This window comes from Oncorhynchus keta, unplaced genomic scaffold (assembly GCF_023373465.1).
Source record: "Oncorhynchus keta strain PuntledgeMale-10-30-2019 unplaced genomic scaffold, Oket_V2 Un_scaffold_2522_pilon_pilon, whole genome shotgun sequence".
Lineage (NCBI taxonomy): Eukaryota > Metazoa > Chordata > Actinopteri > Salmoniformes > Salmonidae > Oncorhynchus > Oncorhynchus keta.
In genome coordinates this window covers 47,501-62,500 of record NW_026290884.1, presented here as the reverse complement: position 1 = coordinate 62,500, position 15,000 = coordinate 47,501, and the positions used below count along the sequence as shown (strand labels likewise).

At 42.6% G+C, this 15,000-nt stretch overlaps 1 pseudogene; it reads left to right on the top strand.

Annotated features, from left to right (window-relative positions):
* The window catches only part of LOC127928255 (thyrotropin-releasing hormone-degrading ectoenzyme-like), a 196,328-nt pseudogene that overhangs the window by 136,081 nt on the left and 45,247 nt on the right, over positions 1–15,000 (top strand).

Sequence of the window (15,000 nt, the reverse complement as noted above, 5' to 3'; positions counted from 1 at the left end):
CAGCTCCATGCTGTCTGTTTACTTACAAGAGGGTTTCAGGATGGTCCACCCTAAAGTCAGCCTACAGCCAGCTCCATGCTCTCTGTTTATGTACAAGAGGGTTTCAGGATGGTCCACTCTACAGCCAGCTCCATGCTCTCTGTTTATTTACAAGAGGGTTTCAGGATGGTCCACTCTACAGCCAGCTCCATTCTCTCTGTATATGTACAAGAGGGTTTCAGGATGGTCCACTCTAACCAGCTCCATGCTCTCTGTTTATTTACAAGAGGGTTTCAGGATGGTCCACTCTACAGCCAGCTCCATGCTCTCTGTTTATTTACAAGAGGGTTTCAGGATGGTCCACTCTACAGCCAGCTCCATTCTCTCTGTATATGTACAAGAGGGTTTCAGTATGGTCCACTCTACAGCCAGCTCCATGCTCTCTGTTTATTTACAAGAGGGTTTCAGGATGGTCCACTCTACAGCCAGCTCCATGCTCTCTGTAAATGTACAAGAGGGTTTCAGGATGGTCCACTCTACAGCCAGCTCCATGCTCTCTGTATATTTACAAGAGGGTTTCAGGATGGTCCACTCTACAGCCAGCTCCATGCTCTCTGTTTATTTACAAGAGGGTTTCAGGATGGTCCACTCTACAGCCAGCTCCATGCTCTCTGTATATTTACAAGAGGGTTTCAGGATGGTCCACTCTACAGCCAGCTCCATGCTCTCTGTTTATTTACAAGAGGGTTTCAGGATGGTCCACTCTACAGCCAGCTCCATGCTCTCTGTTTATTTACAAGAGGGTTTCAGGATGGTCCACTCTACAGCCAGCTCCATGCTCTCTGTTTATTTACAAGAGGGTTTCAGGATGGTCCACTCTACAGCCAGCTCCATGCTCTCTGTATATTTACAAGAGTTTCAGGATGGTCCACTCTACAGCCAGCTCCATGCTCTCTGTATATTTACAAGAGAGTTTCAGGATGGTCCACTCTACAGCCAGCTCCATGCTCTCTGTATATTTACAAGATTTTCAGGATGGTCCACTCTACAGCCAGCTCCATGCTCTCTGTATATTTACAAGAGAGTTTCAGGATGGTCAGTCTAACATTGATAATGTGTCTGATTCCTCATTTTCACCTCGAATAGAACTATAGGGACTTGTGTCAGTGTTTTCTTGTTATAAGTGCTGAGGGAACTTTATGTCACTTAGCAGATGATTTGCATCTTTACTATTCTTCCCATATGATTTGGCACAGTATTTGCAAATGTACACAGTGTTTCCTTCTACATTAGCTGCAGTGAAATGTCTCCACAACCCGTGGCATTTTCCTGTAAAGATTAGAAACATTTAAAAAAAAAAAAAAAAAAAACAATTATATATACAGATAAATAGTTAAGCAGTTAGATTAAACAACTCCTTTGTAAGATGCATGTATTAAAATTAAATATGTATGGAAACAGGTGAATTAACACTCCTCAGTTAGCAGGCTCAAGGTTAAAAACTAACTAGCAGAAATTGTTAACAAGTTAGAAATGATTTAACCACACTTTGCTGTCTGCTACTATTTACTAGTTAACAAAAAAAATGTATGTCATATAAAATATATTCAAACCATGTCAGTATTAAAATAAAACTTACCAGAAAACATGTAGTCCTTGGCTCAGACAGTGTAGTAGTGTGCGCTCAATGGCATCTCATTAGTGTGCAAGATCTTGAGAATCAGCTGTACATGTGATGGAAGAATGCACTGTGCATGCAGAGGGTTGTAATTCCATTGAATTGGGAATGTTTATCCAAAATATGCCACAGTACCTAGAAACCTTATGTTACTATCCCACAAAAACTCATTTTCAAACATAACTTTTTTGATGAATTTCAGAAAATTCTCAAAATCCCAGGGCAAAACTTCCCATGGAACATTCCGGAGAATTACTACAGGAAAGGTTCTGACCCATTCTGTTACCCCAAAGTAAACCTTTAAACATGTCTGTTACTATAGACAGTAAACCTTTAAACATGTCTGTTACTATAGACAGTAAACCTTTAAACATGTCTGTTACTATAGACAGTAAACCTTTAAACATGTCTGTTACTATAGACAGTAAACCTTTAAACATGTCTGTTACTATAGACAGTAAACCTTTAAACAAACATGTCTGTTACTATAGACAGTAAACCTTTAAACATGTCTGTTACTATAGACAGTAAACCTTTAAACATGTCTGTTTCTATAGACAGTAAACCTTTAAACGTGTCTGTTACTATAGACAGTAAACCTTTAAACATGTCTGTTACTATAGACAGTAAACCTTTAAACATGTCTGTTACTATAGACAGTAAACCTTTAAACATGTCTGTTACTATAGACAGTAAACCTTTAAACATGTCTGTTACTATAGACAGTAAACCTTTAAACATGTCTGTTACTATAGACAGTAAACCTTTAAACATGTCTGTTACTATAGACAGTAAACCTTTAAACATGTCTGTTACTATAGACAGTAAACCTTTAAACATGTCTGTTACTATAGACAGTAAACCTTTAAACATGTCTGTTACTATAGACAGTAAACCTTTAAACATGTCTGTTACTATAGACAGTAAACCTTTAAACATGTCTGTTACTATAGACAGTAAACCTTTAAACATGTCTGTTACTATAGACAGTAAACCTTTAAACATGTCTGTTACTATAGACAGTAAACCTTTAAACATGTCTGTTACTATAGACAGTAAACCTTTAAACATGTCTGTTACTATAGACAGTAAACCTTTAAACATGTCTGTTACTATAGACAGTAAACCTTCAAACATGTCTGTTACTATAGACAGTAAACCTTTAAACATGTCTGTTACTATAGACAGTAAACCTTTAAACATGTCTGTTACTATAGACAGTAAACCTTTAAACATGTCTGTTACTATAGACAGTAAACCTTTAAACTTGTCCATCATCTCTGTATATATAGCACTGTAAATATAGAGTAAACCTTTAAACTTGTCCATCATCTCTGTATATATAGCACTGTAAATATAGAGTAAACCTTAAACTTGTCCATCATCTCTGTATATATAGCACTGTAAATATAGAGTAAACCTTTAAACTTGTCCATCATCTCTGTATATATAGAGTAAACCTGTAAACTTGTCCATCATCTCTGTATATATAGAGTAAACCTTTAAACTTGTCCATCATCTCTGCATATATAGCACTGTAAATATAGAGTAAACCTTAAACTTGTCCATCATCTCTGTATATATAGCACTGTAAATATAGAGTAAACCTTTAAACTTGTCCATCATCTCTGTATATATAGAGTAAACCTTTAAACTTGTCCATCATCTCTGTATATATAGAGTAAACCTTTAAACTTGTCCATCATCTCTGTATATATAGCACTGTAAATATAGAGTAAACCTTTAAACTTGTCCATCATCTCTGTATATATAGCACTGTAAATATAGAGTAAACCTTTAAACTTGTCCATCATCTCTGTATATATAGCACTGTAAATATAGAGTAAACCTTTAAACTTGTCCATCATCTCTGTATATATAGCACTGTAAATATAGAGTAAACCTTTAAACTTGTCCATCATCTCTGTATATATAGCACTGTAAATATAGAGTAAACCTTTAAACTTGTCCATCATCTCTGTATATATAGCACTGTAAATATAGAGTAAACCATTAAACTTGTCCATCATCTCTGTATATATAGCACTGTAAATATAGAGTAAACCATTAAACTTGTCCATCATCTCTGTATATATAGCACTGTAAATATAGAGTAAACCTTTAAACTTGTCCATCATCTCTGTATATATAGCACTGTAAATATAGAGTAAACCATTAAACACGTCCATCATGTTTATTTGTTTACAGAGACACACAAAGTGGGCCGGATGGACGATGACATGTGGTTGCTAGGCAACATCAACCAGACTGGGTACTTCCGGGTGAACTACGACCTCCACAACTGGAGGCTCCTCATTGGACAGCTGATGACCAACGCTGAGGTAGGACACTCTTCCTCTTCGTCATCTTCCTCTTCTTCATCTTCCTCTTCTTCCTCCTCTTCATCTTCCTCTTCCTCATCGTCCTCTTCCTCCTCTTCCGCTTTGTCATCTTCCTCTTCTTCATCGTCCTCTTCTTCCTCCTCTTCCTCATCGTCCTCTTCCTCCTCTTCCTCCTCTTCCGCTTCGTCATCTTCTTCTTCTTCATCTTCCTCTTCTTCCTCTTCTTCATCTTCCTCTTTGTCATCTTCCTCTTCTTCTTCCTCTTCATCTTCCTCTTCTTCATCGTCCTCGTCCTCCTCTTCCTCCTCTTCTGCTTCGTCATCTTCTTCTTCTTCATCTTCCTCTTCTTCCTCCTCTTCATCTTCCTCTTCCTCATCGTCCTCTTCCTCCTCTTCCGCTTCGTCATCTTCCTCTTCTTCATCGTCCTCTTCCTCCTCTTCTTCATCTTCCTCCTCTTCCTCCTCTTCCGCTTCGTCATCTTCCTCTTCTTCATCATCCTCTTCCTCCCCTTCCTCCTCTTCCTCCTCTTCCGCTTCGTCATCTTCCTCTTCTTCATCGTCCTCTTCCTCCTCTTCCTCCTCTTCCGCTTCGTCATCTTCTTCAACTTCATCTTCCTCTTCTTCCTCCTCTTCATCTTCCATCTTAGTCATCTTCCTCTTCCTCCCTCTTCCGCTTCGTCATCTTCCTCTTCTTCATCTTCCTCTTCTTCATCTTCCTCTTCGTCATCTTCCGCTTCTTCATCGTCCTCTTCCTCCTCTTCTTCATCTTCCTCTTTGTCATCTTCCTCTTCTTCTTCCTCTTCATCTTCCACTTCTTCATCGTCCTCTTCCTCCTCTTCCTCCTCTTCCGCTTCGTCATCTTCTTCTTCCTCCTTCCTCCTCTTCCGCTTCGTCATCTTCCTCTTCTTCATCTTCCTCTTTGTCATCTTCCTCTTCGTCATCTTCCGCTTCTTCATCATCCTCTTCCACCTCTTCTTCATCTTCCTCTTTGTCATCTTCCTCTTCTTCTTCTTCTTCATCTTCCTCTTCTTCATCGTCCTCTCCTCCTCTTCCTCCTCTTCCGCTTCGTCATCTTCTTCTTCCTCTTCTTCCTCCTCTTCATCTTCCTCTTCCTCATCGTCCTCTTCCTCCTCTTCCTCCTCTTCCGCTTCGTCATCTTCCTCTTCTTCATCATCATCTTCCTCCTCTTCGACCTCTTCCTCCTCTTCCTCCTCTTCCGCTTCGTCATCTTCCTCTTCTTCATCGTCCTCTTCCTCCTCTTTCTCCTCTTCCGCTTCGTCATCTTCTTCTTCTTCATCTTCCTCTTCTTCCTCCTCTTCATCTTCCTCTTCCTCATCGTCCTCTTCCTCCTCTTCCTCCTCTTCCTCAGCTTCCGCTTCGTCATCTTCCTCTTCTTCATCTTCCTCTTTGTCATCTTCCTCTTCGTCATCTTCCGCTTCTTCATCGTCCTCTTCCTCCTCTTCTTCATCTTCCTCTTTGTCATCTTCCTCTTCTTCCTCTTCTTCATCTTCCTCCTTCCTCTTCCTCCTCCTCTTCCTCCTCGTCATCTGGACCATTAAAGGTTTGAATAAAAATGTAAAAGCAGAAAAATCTATGAAAACCGTTCCACCTTTTACCCTTTTCTCTCCGTAGATCATCTCTGTCGGCAACAGGGCGGGGCTCATCGATGATGTCTTCAATCTGGCCAGGTGCGTTTAATGGCCGCTACTCTTCTCAACCTGTTCTCAGTACAGCCGTTTTTATAGAGTTTAGACACGTCATCTCAGCTACCCTTCTCAACCTGTTCTCAGTACAGCCGTTTTTATAGAGTTTAGACACGTCATCTCAGCTACTCTTCTCAACCTGTTCTCAGTACAGCCATTATTAGACAAAGGGCTAATAATGGAAATAGGAAATACCAATGATGTGACCAGGAAATACCAATGATGTGACCAGGAAATACCAATGATGTGACCAGGAAATACCAATGATGTGACCAGGAAATACCAATGATGTGACCAGGAAATACCAATGATGTGACCAGGAAATACCAATGTTGTGACCAGGAAATACCAATGATGTGACCAGGAAATACCAATGATGTGACCAGGAAATACCAATGATGTGACCAGGAAATACCAATGATGTGACCAGGAAATACCAATGATGTGACCAGGAAATACCAATGATGTGACCAGGAAATACCAATGATGTGACCAGGAAATACCAATGATGTGACCAGGAAATACCAATGACCAGGAAATACCAATGTGTGACCAGGAAATACCAATGATGTGACCAGGAAATACCAATGTTGTGACCAGGAAATACCAATGATGTGACCAGGAAATACCAATGTTGTGACCAGGAAATACCAATGTTGTGACCAGGAAATACCAATGATGTGACCAGGAAATACCAATGATGTGACCAGGAAATACCAATGATGTGACCAGGAAATACCAATGATGTGACCAGGAAATACCAATGTTGTGACCAGGAAATACCAATGATGTGACCAGGAAATACCAATGATGTGACCAGGAAACAGGAAATACCAATGATGTGACCAGGAAATACCAATGATGTGACCAGGAAATACCAATGTTGTGACCAGGAAATACCAATGATGTGACCAGGAAATACCAATGTTGTGACCAGGAAACAGGAAGGTAATACCAATACCAATGATGTGACCAGGAAATACCAATGATGTGACTGAATCAGGAAATACCAATGATGTGACCAGGAAATACCAATGTTGTGACCAGGAATACTGGCAATGCTGACACAGGAAATACCAATGATGTGACCAGGAAATACCAATGATGTGACCAGAAATACCAATGTTGTGACCAGGAAATACCAATGTTGTGACCAGGAAATACCAATGATGTGACCAGAAAATACCAATGTTGTGACCAGGAAATAGTGTCTCATGTTGTGACCAGGAAATACCAATGTTGTGACCAGGGGAAATCGTCTCAATGTTGTGACCAGGAAATACCAATGATGTGATCAGGAAATATCAATGTTGTGACCAGGAAATACCAATGATGTGATCAGGAAATATCAATGATGTGACCAGGAAATACCAATGATGTGATCCAGGAAATACCAATGTTGTGAACAGGAAATACCAATGTTGTGACCAGGAAATACCAATGTCTGTGACCAGGAAATACCAATGATGTGACCAGGAAATACCAATGATGTGACCAGGAAATACCAATGTTGTGACCAGGAAATACCAATGATGTGACCAGGAAATACCAATGATGTGACAGGAAATACCAATGTTGTGACCAGGAAATACCAATGATGTGACCAGGAAATCTCCAATGACAGTGTCTCAGAAATACCAATGTTGTGACCAGAAATACTAATGTTGTGACCGGGAAATATGTCTCGTGATGAATTGTGACGTGCCCAAAGTGGTGGACAAATGATTTGCCTGTCTCTGTCTTTTCTCTAGTTAGTAGGTCAAGTGACTGATTCTCTGGTGACAGTCGTCTCAGAGCTAAGATCTAGTGGCTATGCTTCCACTGTCATCTAGTTAGTACACGCCATGCTGGCAGGATGCTGGAAACACATCAGCGCTAGCTAATCTAACAGAGAGCTTCCTGTCTGATAGATGACAGTTGGCCTGCGGCCAAGTCTCCTGAACATATTGTAAGATCACGGTGGCATCCATCCTGACTGCCGCTGTCTCTCCCTCGCTAGTGGCTATGCTCCCCTGCGCACGGAGCTCAGATGCTCCACACCGATTGGCTGCGTGCGCCAGTCTGATAGTTTCACCGCCATGACAGACAGCCAGATCCACTGTTTGTGTATCAAATGGCTCCTTCCACCTAAATAGTGCACTACTAGGTCTCCCTGATGACAGTGCCAGAGCTAGGCTTCCTGGTCTGATAGATACTAGTTAGTAGGTCAAGTCAGGGATCTGCCATTGACAGTCGTCTCAGAGCTAAGATCTAGTGGCTAACTCCACTGTCTGATAGACAAAGGGAAGACAGGTCACAGGGATCTCCTGATGGTGTGTTTTCTAGTGTCTGTCTGAAACAGTTAGTGGGTCAAGTTGATGAGGATGCAGCCTCAGCAGCTAAGATCTAGTGGCTGTGCTTCCACTGTCTGATAGATACTAGTTAGTAGGTCAAGTCAGGGATCTCCTGATGACAGTAGTCTCAGAGCTAAGATCTAGTGGCTATGCTTCCACTGTCTGATAGATACTAGTTAGTAGGTCAAGTCAGGGATCTCCTGATGACAGTAGTCTCAGAGCTAAGATCTAGTGGCAATGCTTCCACTGTCTGATAGATACTAGTTAGTAGGTCAAGTCAGGGATCTCCTGATGACAGTAGTCTCAGAGCTAAGATCTAGTGGCTATGCTTCCACTGTCTGATAGATACTAGTTAGTAGGTCAAGTCAGGGATCTCCTGATGACAGTAGTCTCAGAGCTAAGATCTAGTGGCAATGCTTCCACTGTCTGATAGATACTAGTTAGTAGGTCAAGTCAGGGATCTCCTGATGACAGTCGTCTCAGAGCTAAGATCTAGTGGCTATGCTTCCATAGATACTACTTTTTTAAATATTTGTTTTATTTATTTAACCTTCATTTAATTAGGCAAGTCAGTTAAGAGCAAATTCTTAATTACAATGACAGCCTACTGAGAAACAGTGGGTTAACTGCCTTGTTCAGGGGCAGAATGACAGATTTTCACCTTGTCAGCTCTGGGATTTGATCCAGCAACCTTTCGGTTACTTGGCCCAACGCTCTAATCACTAGGCAACCAGTCAGGTAGCAGTCTCGGCAGGTAGCCTAGTGGTTACATATTAATAACTAAACTACTGAGACATATTCATAACTAAATTCACACTACTGAGACATATTAATAACTAAACTACTGAGACATATTAATAACTAAATTCACTACTGAGACATTAATAAGCTAAACTACTGAGACATATTAATAACTGTCTGAAACTACTGAGACATTAATAACTAAATTCACACTACTGAGACATATTAATAACTAAACTACTGAGACATATTAATAACTAAATTCACACTACTGAGACAAATTAGTCTTAATAACTAAACTCCACTACTGAGACATATTAGTCTTAATAACTAAACTCCACTACTGAGACAAAATTCTCCTTTCTGAAACTGGTTTAACAGTATTATTTTTGAATGAAGCGCGCCAGCTTAACTGAGTTTTTATGTATATAAAGAAGGACTTAATCGAACAAAAGGACCATTTGTGATGTAACCGGGACCTTTTGGAGTGCCAACAGAAGAAGATCTTCAAAGGTAAGGCATTTATCGCTATTTCTGACATTCGTGTTTCACCTGCCTGGTTGAAAAATGTTTTTCATACTTTTATCTGCCGGGCGCTGTCCTCAGAAAATCGCATGGCGTGCTTTCGCCGTAAAGCCTTTTTGAAATCTGACACAGCGGCTGAATTAACAAGAAGTTAAGCTTTATTTTGATGTATAATACTTGTATTTTCATGAATGTTAAATATTTATATTTCTGTAATTTGAAATTCGCACTCTGCAATTTTTACCGTCCCACCTGCCCATTGAGGCTTGCCTGGAGGGTTGTTAGCACAGTGTCCAAAGAAGGGCCAGAAGTATACAGAAGGGTGTCGTCTGCGTAGAGGAGAATCACCAGCAGCAAGAGCGACATCATTGATCTATACAGAGAAAAGAGTCGGCCAGAGGATTGAACCCTGTGGTACCCCATAGATACTGCCAGAGGTCCGGTCAACAGGCCCTCCGATTTGACACACTGAACTCTGTCTGAGAAGTAGTTGGTGAACCAGGGAGGCAGTCATTTGAGAAATCAAGGGTGTTGAGTCTGCCGTTAAGAATGTGATAATTGACAGAGTCGAAACCCTTGGCCAGGTCGATGAATACGGCTGCACAGTATTGTCTCTTATCGTTGGTGGTTATGATATCGTTTAGGACTTTGTGCTTGGCTGAGGTGCATGACCAGCTCGAAACGGATTGCATAGCGGAGAAGGTACGGTGGGATTCGAATTGGTCGGTGATATTTTTGTTAACTTGGCTTTGGAAGACCTTAGAAAGGCAGGGTAGGATAGATATAGGTCTGTAGCAGTTTGGGTCTAGAGTGTCTCCCCCTTTGAAGAGGGGGATGGCCGCACACAGATTTCAATCTTTGGGGATCTCAGACGATACGAAAGAGAGGTTGAACAGGCTAGTAATAGGGGTTGCAACTATTTCAGCGGATAATTTGAAACAAAGAAGGTCCAGATTGTCTAGCCCAGCTGATTTGTTGGAGTCCAGATTTTGCAGCTCTTTCAGAACATCAGCTATCTTGATTTGGGTGAAGGAGAAATGGGGAGGTTTGGGCAAGTTGCTGTGGGGAGCGCAGGGCTGTACCGGGGTAGGGGTAGCCAGGTTGAAAGCATGGCCAGCCGTAGAAAAATGCTTCTTGAAATTCTCAATTATCAACGGGTTTATCGGTGGTGACAGTATTTCCTAGCCTCAGTGCAGAGGACAGCTGGGAGGAAGTGCTTTTTGGAGTTTGTGCTACAGGATGCAAATTTCTGTTTGAAAAAAGCTGGCTTGGCTTTCCTAACTGCCCCTGTATATTGTTTCCTAACTTCTCTGAAAAGTTGCATATCATGGGGATTTTCGATGCCATATTAGTAACTACAGGATGTTTTTGTGCTGGTCAAGGGCAGTCAGGTCTGGCGTGAACCAAGGGCTATATCAGTTCCTGGTTCTACATTTTTTGAGTCACACTACTGGCATGCTTATTTAAGATGGTGAGGAAAGCACTTTTAAAGAATAACCAGACATCCTCTACTGAGGAATGAGGTCAACTAAACTTCCGGGATACCCCGGCCAGGTCAATTAGAAATGCCTGCTCGCTGAAGTGTTTCAGGGAGCGTTTGACACTGATGAGGGATGGTCATTTGACCACAGACCGATTACGGATGCAGGCAATGAGGCAGTGATCGCTGAGATCCTGGTTGAAGACAGCAGAGGTGTATTTGGAGGGCAGGTTGGTTAGGATGATATCTATGAGGGTGCCCGTGTTTACGGATTTGGGGTTATACCTGGTGGGTTCATTGATAATTTTTGTTGAAGGCATCAAGCTTAGATTGTAGGATGGCAGATCTCTGCAGTAGATTGCAACTCCGCCCCATATTTGCAGTTCCATCTTGTCGGAACATGTTACAGTTAGGGATGGAAACGCAGGTTTTTGGTGGTCTTCCTAAGCCAGGATTCAGACACGATATCCGGGTTGGCAGAGTGTGCTAAGGCAGTGAATAAAACAAACTTAAGGAAGGAGGCTACTGAATGTTAAATGCATGAAACCAAGGCTTTTATGGTTACAGAAGTCAACAAATGAGAGCGCCTGGGAATGGGAGTGGAGTTAGGCACTGCAGGGCATGGATTAACCTCTACATCACCAGAGAAACAGAGGAGAAGTAAGATAAGGGTACTGCTAAAGGCTATAAGAACTGGTCGTCTAGTACGTTGGGAACAGAGAGTAAAAGGAGCAGGTTTCTGGGCACGGTACAATAGATTCAAGGAATAATGTACAGACAAAGGTGTGGTAGGATGTGAATACAGTTGAGGTAAATGTATGCATTGAATGAAGATTAGAGACTTTGTCTCTAGATACATCATTTAAACCAGGTGAGGTCACCGCATGAGTGGTAGGGGGAACTAAAGGGTTAACTAGGCGTATTGTTTGGAATAGAGTCTCTACAGTGAAATAAGGCAATAATTACTAACCAAAACAGCAATGGACAAGGCATATTGACATTAGGGAGAGGCATGCGTAGCCAAGTGATTATAGGGGTCCAGTGAGTGGCTCGGCGGGCCAGAGACACAGCGTTTCAGGCAGCTAGCGGGCCGGGGCTGTCAAGCTAGCAGAAGGGCCTTAGAGGGGCGATGGAAGAAGTCTGTTGTGAGCCCCTCGGGCAGACCAGTCGTCATGGATCAGCAGGGCAGGGGTTGATGGTAAATGAGCCCAGGCCAATTGGCAAAATTAAGTGGCCAGAGAATTTGTCCTATGGGCCTTTATTTATTTAACAAGGCAAGTCAGTTAAGAACTAATTCTTATTTTCAATGACGGCCTAGGAACAGTGGGTTAACTGCCTTGTTCATGGGCAGAGCGACAGATTTTTACCTTGTCAGCTCGGGTTACTAGTCCGCAGCTCTAACCACTAGGCTACCCTGCCGCTACCCCAAGATGCTCTAGGCAGCTAGCGGGCCGCGGCTATCAGGCTAGCAGATGAGCATTCAGGGGATGTCACGATGGAGGAGCCAGCCGAAAAACCCCTCAGGCGAATTACGTCGGTAGTTCAGTTGTGATGGGTCGGCGGGGGTGCAGGCCAATTGGCAAAATAGGTATTGTAGCCCAAGGAGTGGCTGATGGACCTCTTCGGCTAGCTGGGAGATGGGCTAGCTCCAGGCTAATTGGTTCTTGCTTCGGACAGAGACGTTAGCCACTCGGATAGCAGCTAGCTAGCTGCGATGATCCAGGTTAAGAGGTTCAGAGCTTGCGGTAGGAATCCGGAGATATGGAGAAAAATAAGTCTGATTTGCTCTGGTTTGAGTCGCACTGTTTGCGGACTGGCGAGAGTTGTCCGGACTAAAGGTAGCTGATGACCACTATTTCAGTGGCTAGCTGACTAGTAGCTAGTTAGCTGGCTAGCTGATTTGTTGGGGGTTCCGGATTCAAAAGTAAAGAAAATAGCAGATCCATTGACATTGGGTGAGTGGGGATTTCAGGAGAGTATATTGAAGTTGAGGTGTAAGAAAAATATTAAAAAATAGCTGGAAAGCATGACTAGACCAGGAAGAAATGTTCTCTGCTTCTCAATTATCTGCTGCCTGAGTTAGCTGGTAACAGTACCACACACACACACACAGACACACACACAGGACACACTTTTTGGACACACACTACACATGCACACACACTGTTTGAAACAAGCTACACTTGGCTTTCAACTGCCCCTGTATATTGTTTCCTAACTTCTCTGAAAAGTTGCAATCATGCAAAACTGAATGGAATGGAATAGGATGTTTTTGGGTGGTCTTCCCATAAGACCTGAGATTCAAAGGGCTATACAGTTCATTTCAAATGCTTTATATGTGGTCTTATTTAAGATGGCCTGGCGCAATGGAACCAATAGAATAGCTGCACATCTGCAAACTGACGGCCCACATGGCACCTTCAGGCAGGCTAGAGTAAATGCCTGCTTGCTGAAGTGTTTCAGGGATGTTTGCACTGATGAGGATGGTCATTTGAGCCAGTCCGATTACGGATCAGAATGGTTTCATGGTGATGCTGGATTGAAGACAGCAGAGGTGCTCTTTGGAGGGGCCTGGTTGGTTAGGATCATTAAAGTCTATTAAAGTGAGACGTTCCCGTGTTTATCCTGGCTTTGAGGGTTATACCTGAGTGGGTTCATGGTGATCATTTTTGTTAAAGGCATCAAGCTTAGATTGTAGGATGGCAGATCTCTGCAGTAGTTGGATCCAGCCCCTTTTGCCGTTCCATCTTGTCAGAACATATTACAGTTAGGGATGGAAACGTCAGGGTTTATTGCTATTATAAACTGGATTACTAATGTATCCGGGTTGGAGCAGTAAAAATAAGGCAGTGAATAAAACAAACTTAAGGAAGGAGGCTTCTGATATAAAATGCATGAAACCAATCAGCATTTATGGTTACAGAACCAACAAATGAGATAATTTCATATTAATTTAGCATGCATGGATTAGAAACATTACATCAAGAAACAGAGGAGAACCTAAGATAAAGACTGATTGTGTTAAACGTTCACGAACTGGTCTCTCCCTTACTGTCAGATGGTGCGCCAGGAGTAAAAGGGCATTTTGACCCCACACATATTCCAGGAATGTGGTCTCTCCAAACTGTCAGATGGTATACAGTTGAGGTAAATGTATCTATTGACCTGACACATTTTGTCTCAGCCACATCATTCTCCCGGTGACTGTCACACGATGGTATCATCCAGTAAAGGATCTATTAACCCCACACATATTCCAGCCACGAGCTGGTCTCTCCAGTGACTGTCAATAATTACATCCAGTGGACAAGGCATATTGACCCCACAGAGGCATATTCCAGCCACGAGCTGATTATCACCTTACTGGTCAGATGGTATCATCCAGTAAAGGATCAGAGACCCCAGCATATTCCAGCCACGGGCTGGGCTATCAAGCTACTGTCAGATGGTATCGTCCAGTAAAGGATCTATTGACCCCACAGACCATATTCCATGGATCAGCAGGGCAGCTGGTAAATGGCCCAGGCCAACTGTCAGATGGTATCATCCAGTAAAGGATCTATTGACCCCATTTATTTCCAGCCACGAGCTGGTCTCTCTTACTGTCAGATGGTATCATCCAGTAAAGGTCAATTGACCCCACACATATTCCAGCCACGACAGATGGTCTCTCCCTTACTGTCAGATGGTATACGTCCAGTAAAGGATCTATTGACCCTGCCACTATTCCAGCCACTCTGGTCTCTCCCTTACTGTCAGACGGTATCGTCCAGTAAAGGATCTATTGACCACGATGGACATATTCCAGCCACGAAAAACCCCCTCAGGCGGTCAGATGGTATCGTTCAGTAAATGGATCTAGTGACCCCACACATATTCCAGCCCAGGAGTGGCTGGTCTCTTCCTAGCTGGGAGATGGTATCATCCAGTAAAGGATCTATTGACCCCACACATATTCCAGCCACGAGCTGGTCTCTCCCTTACTGTCAGATGGTATCATCCAGTAAAGGAATCAGATTGACCCCACACATAAGCCAGCCACGAGTTTGGTCTGTCCCTTACTGTCAGATGGTATCATCCGGACTAAGGATCTATTGACCCCTACACATATTCCAGCCACGAGTAGCTGGTCTCTCCTTACTGTTAAGATGGTATCGTCCAGTAAAGGATCTAGTGATCCATTTCACATATTCCAGCCACGATTTGGTCTATCCTTGACT